The sequence below is a fragment of the Cavia porcellus genome, unplaced genomic scaffold (assembly GCF_034190915.1).
Source record: "Cavia porcellus strain 051 isolate PalLab524CR breed Dunkin Hartley unplaced genomic scaffold, mCavPor4.1 scaffold_4, whole genome shotgun sequence".
NCBI classification, from domain to species: Eukaryota; Metazoa; Chordata; class Mammalia; order Rodentia; family Caviidae; genus Cavia; species Cavia porcellus.
Window position 1 is genome coordinate 29,179,037 of NW_026947487.1, and position 9,159 is coordinate 29,188,195.

Here is a 9,159-nt window from a genome sequence, read left to right on the forward strand (position 1 = left end):
ATATGGTTGGGTGTTGTTTCTTGATCCATTCTGCCAGTCTGTTTCTTTTTATTGGTGCATTGAGACCATTTGCATTAATGGTATAACTCTTATATGTTGGTTTATTGTTGACATTTTATCTTTCTGTTCCTTTTAATTATCTGCTTTGCTTAGTGGTTTTTTCCTTTGTGTATCTAAACTGTCTTTCAATATTTTTTTTCTTGGTTCATTTGGTGATCATGAAGTTCTTCAGCTGTTCTTTGTCATGGAAGTATCTTATTTCTCCATTGATTTTGAATAATAGTTTTGCAGTGTACATCAGTCTAGGTTGGAAATCATTTTCCTTTAGGATCTGGAATACTTCACTGCATGCTCTTCTTGACTTTATAAAAATATGGAATGCTTCACGAATTTGTGTGTCATCCTTGCGCAGTGGCCAGGCTTAACCTTCTCTGTATCATTCCAAATTTATTATATGTGCTGCTGAAGTGAGCACCAAAGGCCATTTTCATAATGTTTGTCCTTCCTATTCATGAACATGGAAAGAGTTTCCATTTTCTGAGGTGTTTGATTACTTTTTTCAGAGTACTGTAATTTAAACTGAATATATCTTTTACTTCCTTTGTTAGATAGATTCCTGTTATTATTTATGCTGTGGATTCTCTTACTTTTCTCTCAATGCGTTTATTGATTCTGTATAGGAATGATATTGATATTTGAGTGTTGACTTTGTATAAAGCTACATTACCAAATTTAGTTATCACATCTGGAAGACTTTCAACAGATTTTTGTGTCTCTTCTGTGTATAGTACCATGTCATCTGCAAATAAAAGTAATTTAACTTCTTCTTTTCTACCCTCATTTATTTTGTTTCTTTCTCTTGTCTAATTGTTCTGAGTAATGTTACCAGCACTACATTGAATAGGAATGGTGATAGTACACATGTTTGCCTTGTTCCTGGTTTTATCATGACACCTTCAGTTTTTGTCCATTTAATATGATGCTGGCTCTTTATTTGTCATAAATGGCGTTTATCAGATTGAGGCAAAGATCATCTATTTCAATTTTCCATAATACTTATTATGAATAAGTGTTGGATTTTATCAAAAGCTTTTTAGCATCTATTGAAATGAACACGTGATTCTTATCTTTGTCTCTATTGATAAGATATATTATGTTTATTGTCTTGTGTATGTTGAACCATCACTGAATTCCTGGGATGAATCTCACTTGGTCATAGTGTATAATCATCTTGATGACTTGCTGCCTCTGCTTACCAGTATTTTATTGAGGAATTTTACATCTATGTGCATGAGAGAGATTGACTTGTAGTTCTCTTTTTTGCTTGGGTCTTTCTCTGGTTTTGGTATTAGGGTAATACTTGCTTCAAGGAATGAGACAGGGAGAATTGCTTCCCTTTCAATTTCATTCTGTTGACATTATGTTTTCCTGAATTTCTTGTAGAATTCAGCTGTGAATTCATTAGGACCTGGATTTTTCTTTGTTGGAAAGGCTCTAATTCATTTTCAAATTCAATTTCGTTAACTGAAGTTAATCAGCAGTTTTACATTTTTTTGAGCCAGCTTTGGTAATTTGTATGTTTCTAGGAATCTGTCCATTTCTTTTGTCTTGTCAAATCTATGAGAATAAACATCTTTGAAGCAAGTATGGAAGATACTCCATATTTCCAGAGTCTGTAGTGATTTACCTTTGTCATTTGTTATTGCAAGAATTTGAGTTTTTTCTTTCCTTTTTATAATAAGGTTGGTTAGGAATTTATCAATTTTATTTATTCTTTTAAAGAACCAATTCTGATTCTTATTAACTCTTCTTAGTGTTTTCTGAGTCTCTATTGCATTAATTTCTGTTCTGATCTTTATAATACCCTCCCTTCTTTTGGTTTTGGGGTTGGCTTGATCTTCTTTTTCTAGATGTTTGAGGTGTAGCATCACGTTACTTATTTGTATTGATTTTGTTTTTCTAACGGGGGAATTCACCTCAATAAATTTCCCTCTGATGACTGCTTTCATTGTATCCCACAAGTTGCAATAAGTTGTATTTGTATTTTTGTTTGCTTGTAGATAATGTTTAATTTCTTCTTTAACTTCCTCTTTGATCCTATAATAAGACAATATACATGGGATAATTTTTGCATTTTCTTAAGCATATCCTATGGGCTATTATATGTTCTATTGTAGAGGATGTCCTATGTGAAGCTAAGAATGTGTATTTTGATGTTGTTGGGTGAAACACTCTGTATACATCTTCTAAGCATATTTGTTCACAAGTTTGATTCAGTTTTGTTATTATTTTGCTGATTTTCTTTCTAATTGATCTCTGTCTTTGTGTCAAAGGGACATTAAAGTATCCCAATATAATTGTATTATTGCTTATTTGATTTGTCATTTCTATTAATATTTATTTTATATAGCTGTTTGTTCTCATATTTGGTGCATATATATTTAAGATTGTTATCTCTTCTTCTTGAAATGTTCTCTTAACCAGTATGTACTGACCTTCTTTATCTCTTTTGATCATTCTTAGTTTGAAGTTCACATTGTCTGCAAACACAATAGCTACCTCTGATATTTTTAGGGTTCCAGTTCCATGGAGCATTGTTTTCCGTCTTTGATTTTCAGTCTGTGAATTTCCTTTTGTGTTAGATGGGTTTCTTCTATGCAGCAGATAGTCAGGTGTTGTTTCTTGATCCATTATGACAGTCTGTTTCTTTTAATTGGTGAATTGAAGCCATTTACATTTGTGGTTATAACTGATATATATTTGTTTACTTCTGAAATGTTATCTTTCTGTTGTTGATTTTTTACCTTTCCACTCTGTTTAATTGTTTGCTTTGCTTTGTGGTTTTTGCCTATGTCTGTTTTGAATGTCTTTCAGTATTCTTTGTGGGATTGATTTGGTGGTCATCAAGTTATTCAACTGTTCTTTCTTAGGGAAGTATCTTATTTTTCCACCAATTTTGAAAGATAGTTTTTGCGGGGTACATCCATCTGGGTTGGAAATCATTTTTCTTTAGGATTTGAAATACTTAACTCCATGCTCTTCCTGACTTCATTGTTTATGTTGAGAAGTCTGCTGTGATTCTGGCTTTCCTTTATAGGTGATCGTTCTCTTCTCGCTAGCATCTTTTAGCATTCTGCTCTTATGGATTTCTGGGATATGATAATTATATGTCTGGGTGTAATTTTATTTTGGTAATGGTTATATGGAATTACATGCTTTACTGATCTGTATGTCAGTTTCCATTGTCATGTTTGGGAAATTTTCTGCTATTACTTCTGGAAATAGCCTCTTGATATGGTTTGTGTTGTCACCTTCCTTTTCATTTATACTTATCAATCTTATGTTGTTTTTCTTTGCATCATCTTGAAGTTGTTGAACTGTTATTTCCTGGTTCCTTGTCATTTTTAAAAATTATTTCCTTTCTTGTTCACTAGCTGCAATCTTGTCTTTCAGGTCTGAAATTCTATCTTCACTTTCACTGAGGTAGTTTTACCAACTTTCAATGGAATTTTTGATTTCCTGTACATCTCTTTGAATCTGCTTCATGCATTCTGTTTGTTTCTTATATTCCTCATTCAGAGTTTCCATCTTTTTGCACTGTTTCTCTAATTTTTAAACTATGTCTTCTTTAGATGTGTTCTACATTTCTTTCCTTACATTTAGCATTTCTTCATTTACTTTGGAGACTATTTCTGATTGGAGTTCTTTCATGGCTTGTTCGAGTTGTTTCTTTACTTCACTTGATATCATATCGGGCATTTCAGGTGTATGACTTATAATTTCTTCTGTGTCCATCTCTCCTAGGCTTGCTTGGGTTGGGATGGAAGTTAAAGATTGCATTTTGTTCTTTTTTTTTTTTCTTTTTCCTATATTTCCAGGTTACAAGTGATGTTTTGTGGCTTTCCCTGTGTGCTGAGAATCAGCTGGAAAACTTTGGCTCCCAGAGCAGACAGCAGGCAACAACTAGCTGCTTGGAGTTCACTGGGCATGGGCCAGTTAGGCCCGTAGGGACTCCTGTGCAACCTCCTGTGATTTCAGACATGATATGGTCTTACTCATGAGAGCAACATTCTAAGGACTCCCTGTGTGATGGGTTTCAACCGGTGCATGCTCTGGGCCTGGGACTCAATTTGAGCCCCTGCCAGCTGCTTGGAGTTCACTGGGTGGGCCCCAGTTATGCCCACTTGGACCTCCCATTGTGAGTAATATATTTAAAAACAATAAGCAATATTCAGCCAAGAAGAGATATTTGGTATTAAAATTAAAAGGTATTTGTGGGAGACCAACTGGTTTAAACAATATTGACACCCATTTAAAAAGGATTGTTTGCAGCTGGTAGAAATGAATGACAATGATGCTTTAAAAAGAAGTATCACGAAACATTAGCTTCTTTTCAGTAAAATAAGGGAACAAGAGAGATTATCATACTTTTATGTCAAGGGAAATGACAAAATGTATAATAAAATTTTAAGATGTAGAAAAGTGTCACAAAAAGTCCTTGAATCAGTGAAAAAGGAGGATATATGGGTCACTAGTCAAAAAAAAAATTCAGTATTTCTATGTAATTGCCTAGATTTATCATGGTCTCATTTATGAGTGAATCTATAAAGGAGGAAGAGAAAGTTCAGAAAGGAACAAAATAAACTCACTTTTAGATGGGTAAAAGGAATATCCATAAGTATTGTGTAAGGATACATAATTGCTGATTGTAATATGTCAATTTGACTGTAGTGAGAGATGTGTGGTAGATTGTAAGACACAAATTTTGGATGTATCACTGGATGGCAAACATGTAAGCCAGAAACTGAGGGGTAAAAACCATGGTTTCAGGAGAAAATGAGCTCACAGCCTGGATGGTAGAGCAGAAGGAACTATTCTCATTTTTAACAGCTCCAGTCTTCATGAGCAGGTACATTCTTTGTTGCTACTGCCTTTGGACTTTGGTCTCTAGGTCTCCATTTTCTTTAGTCTTCTTATACAGACTCACAGTAGTTACTCTTAGGCATCTTCTAGCCATTTGCTCTTGACTGCTGCTGCACTACTGATCCTTCTTGTTCCATACATTTTGCCTTGTCCTGAATATTCACTGAATCTTCCAGCTCTGCACATACCCACTGCGAAGTCTCCACCTTCCAATTCCACTCACAGCCATGTTGGAATCTCCTGCAATTGATCCTATAAAATTCTGTTTTACATTTCCTTGAATAATTATATACATTGCCTGACAATTCTGTTTCTCTGGAGGATCTTATCTCATACAGATTTTGGTAGTGAGAGTGCTTTAAGAGAAATAGAATTGTAAGGATGGACTCTTTGAGTCCATTAGTGGCTCCTGGAGTTGACTGTCTTTAATTATCTGAAACCTAAAGTGGTCATGACTTTCTTTCTGATAATGTAGGAAGTAGTGATAGTCCATGGTGTGAAGTGTTCAAAGTAATGCACAGCATAGATCCATTTGAATATCCTAATTGCCATTAGTGAGATGCAAGAATTTATCAACTCTGTATAAAATATTTTCAATATTTTTGCAAGAGTAATAAATATAAATATCCTGCCTTGTTTTTTGTAGCATCTTAGGGAAAAGTGACAAAGTAAAATAATGAGCTGAAATATTCAATTTCTGAACTCTAGACACACACAAACCTTTAAAGGCATCTAAAGGTCCCTAGGGAAAATCTTCTCTCATTTTGTTGTATGACTGACACTGCAAAAACCACAGACAGGCTCTCCTGATTTAATCACCTAAATAACAGCACACACTTTTAAGTTTAGTTCAACCTTGAAGGCTATCTACAGTTAAAGTGAGGGTGCTAATTAGAAAACAATGAGATCTTATAACTTGGGTTGAAATTGTTTTGGAGGAACCTGGTAAGGCTATGGTTATTGAGCTGATAAATTCTGGTGATGTTATTTTGCCAAAGGAGACTTCTTCACCTTAAGTGACAGAGGCATCACAACCTTCATTCCCTATAGTGCTGGCCTAAAGCTCCACCTATAGCTGAGCAAACTAATTCTATTGTCTATGGAAATAGTAACATCTTTCCATGATCCAGTCACCAAGGAAGACAATGACATTACACTTCAAGACACTTCACCCCTCATTTTTGCCTCTATGACTGAATCAGAATGCTCTTAAAACTGAGGTACAGTGTGATCCATGAAGAGATATACTACATCCCTGAAGAAATTGAATTTGTAATTATTACAAGCAGAGATCTTAGGAAATGGTGTTGGAATAGATTTTTAATGGTGTAGGATAATAGTAGAAGGAATATAAATGAGAATAAAAAGAAATTTCTTGATTTTAGGGTTAATGCCATAGCGTATAGAGCCTAAAAATGATGTAATAGTTTACTTGGGTGGTTGGCTAAAATGTGGATTAAAAATGGCCCCCTGAAGATGAGCTGGAAATGCCTGGTATTAATTCAGAGTCAAAGGTTCAGAGAAATGCAAACACTGGAGTATATTTCCCAGGTAAAATTTACTCCTGCGCACTTGATTAGTCCAGAAAGTGTACTCTTTACTTGTACTTTAAGAAACAGATTGGGAGGGCTGGGGATTTAGCTCAGTGGCATAAGCACCTGCCTTGCAAGCAGGCAGTTGTGAGTTCAATCCCTGGTACCAATAGAAAAAAAAAAAAAAAAAACAGATTTGGGAGTGCCAATATTTTGAAGCACTTCATTATTCCTCTTTGTATGTCATAATTTACATGAGGTACCACAATCACTCAACTGGGACACTTAAATATGATGGATGTAAGTGGCTCTCAGGTTGGCAGGGACCACGTGGCTGTGCTCAACTACTAAAGGCAACAAAGATGTACTTAACTTAATTGACAAATAAATTATTGGAATTGTCTGTCATATGTAGACCTATAACAGTTTATCATTGTATTCTCAGAAGTGAAACAGAAAATCTACTGCATTTCTACAGAATTTATATAAGGAAACATTTAGGACAAATAAAATTATTTTTTGAATCATAAGTAGTGAAGACTTTCAGCCTCTCCAACCACAAATCGCTAAGAGTAAGACTGTTTATAGACCTGGAACCCCTTGAATAAGGGGAAACTGAGTATCTTTGATAAAGGATGCTGACACTTTCCCAAAGCATTACATCGTTAGTCTTTTTACTGTCCTTTTACAAAGTGACATATGGCCTCTTACACATGTAGTTGTAAGGAAAAGGAAGTGATGAGGCACTTCAGGTGTCACTGGACACAGGTTTTGTATTAATTCAGATATCAGAAGATCGGAAACATTTAGTAACAATAGGGACCTACAGAGGCCCCTGTTCAATCAATATCCAGCTCAAAGTGGAACATTGTTTTTAAGTCCATTTTGTAGTTATTTTCCTAGTTCCAGAATGCATAATTATGATAGATATACTTAGTATTTGAAAGAATCTCCAGAAGATTCTATATTCTCTGAATCATCTCCAATATGAGGCAGTCTTCATCCAATAGCTAGGGTTTACATGCCCAGGAATCCAAGGGTAAAATGGAAATGGTAACACTCATCGTTATCCTTCCTTAGCCACTAGAGCTGCCTTGTATGCTAGGGAGGGAATAACTACATCTCAACTTTTATGTAAGATAGCTATATTATGTTAGGCAAAATTACAGCCTGATTGTGAGGTTGATAATGTGTTTATTGTTAATTGCAATACATCACCTTAACTGGAGTAAGAAACTCATAGCAGGTTAGGAAATCACGGTCCTGGGTGCATCTGTGGATGATTAACATATCGGCCATCAAACTGTGTGAGAGGAGATGCACTACAGCTGTGATGTCACTAACCAATACACTTGTAACCATGATAGAAAAGAAAGGACAAAATAGCAGGAAGTATTCCGATCCTGAAGAGCTCTGGTCTTCTTGAGCAGGTATCATTGTCCCTGCACATCAGTCCCCTGGCCTCCAGTTGTTTCATGCTTCCAAATGCAAAGCTGCACAAGTGACTCCAGTGAACTTCCGGGCTTTTTACCTTAGAATGGTGTCGCATTTTTTCCCCTCTTGCTTCTTATCTTTCATTTTTTGGAGCTGTACAGCCATTGGATCTCTGGGTCTCCAGAATGCAGACTTCTATGGTAGATTCTGTCAACTCCGATCTGCAGAGTATCTGTTAACATTTGGTTCTTAAATGACAGGCAAAGCCCCACGTGTCTGGGAGAGAACTGGAGTATGGGGAGCCGTTGCTGAATTGCTGTTAGGTGAAACCTGGTTAGAGTGGGATTACTGAAGATGAAACCTGGACAGCAGTTATATCCCTCTCTGGCTACTTCCTCTCTCTCTCTCTCTCTCTCTCTCTCTCTCTCTCTCTCTCTCTCTCTCTCTCTTTCATGGCTTCTATAACATGAACAGTTTTCCTCTGCTATGTCCATTTACCATTTCATTTCTGACTAGCAGCTGCCAGCTACGGGCAATAACCATGAGCCAAAATAAACTTATCTGTTGTTAAGTTGAGGATGTCTGGTATTATATCTCGGGAGTAACAGAATGATTAAATAGTGCTATTTTGAATTATTCCACCTTTGATCCTATAAAACTACCTATTAATTAACCTTGCAATATTATTCATGGTCTTTATTTAGATTCTGTTACTCTAGAGAAGCCAAACTAATGCAATGTCTTTATAGTTTTACCTAGTACAAGACTCTAAATCAAACTTCCAATAAAACAGACTAACTACTTCCTAAATTTACAAACTATATTAACAATTAAGCAATGTGTTGTTGGTTCTTCTGTCTTCACAGTAGACATATCAAAGGACTGTATTGAAAGCTTTCATTGACTATGCTGTACAATATGGAATACAACCAAAAGCTAACAAAGTTGTGAAAAATTAGGTTTAATTTTCAAGAATGTCTATTAGTTTGTGATGGACTGCCAAATTTGGGGGGACACTAAAGTTACAGAATCTTCATCACTGATCGGTTTATTAACACTTTAATTTTTTAGCTTTTGTTTCTGCAAAATTAAACATAGTCAATTTTATTTAAATTTTACCTCATTTAAAATGGGAATTACATGTCATTAAATCATTTTATTTCCAGCAAATTTAAAATTTTTAAATATGTGGCATCTTTTATTTTACTATTAAATTTAAATTCAGAAATAAACCATCTAGTTTATATGTCCTATTATGTGTTACACTGAA

At 35.2% G+C, this 9,159-nt stretch overlaps 1 non-coding gene across 1 annotated transcript; it reads right to left on the reverse strand.

Annotated features, from left to right (window-relative positions):
- Positions 1-367: 367 nt before the first annotated feature.
- On the reverse strand, positions 368-475 carry LOC111753888 (U6 spliceosomal RNA). Its single transcript, XR_002788657.1, has one exon. It is a non-coding gene; the product is annotated as a U6 spliceosomal RNA (small nuclear RNA).
- Positions 476-9,159: the final 8,684 nt, after the last annotated feature.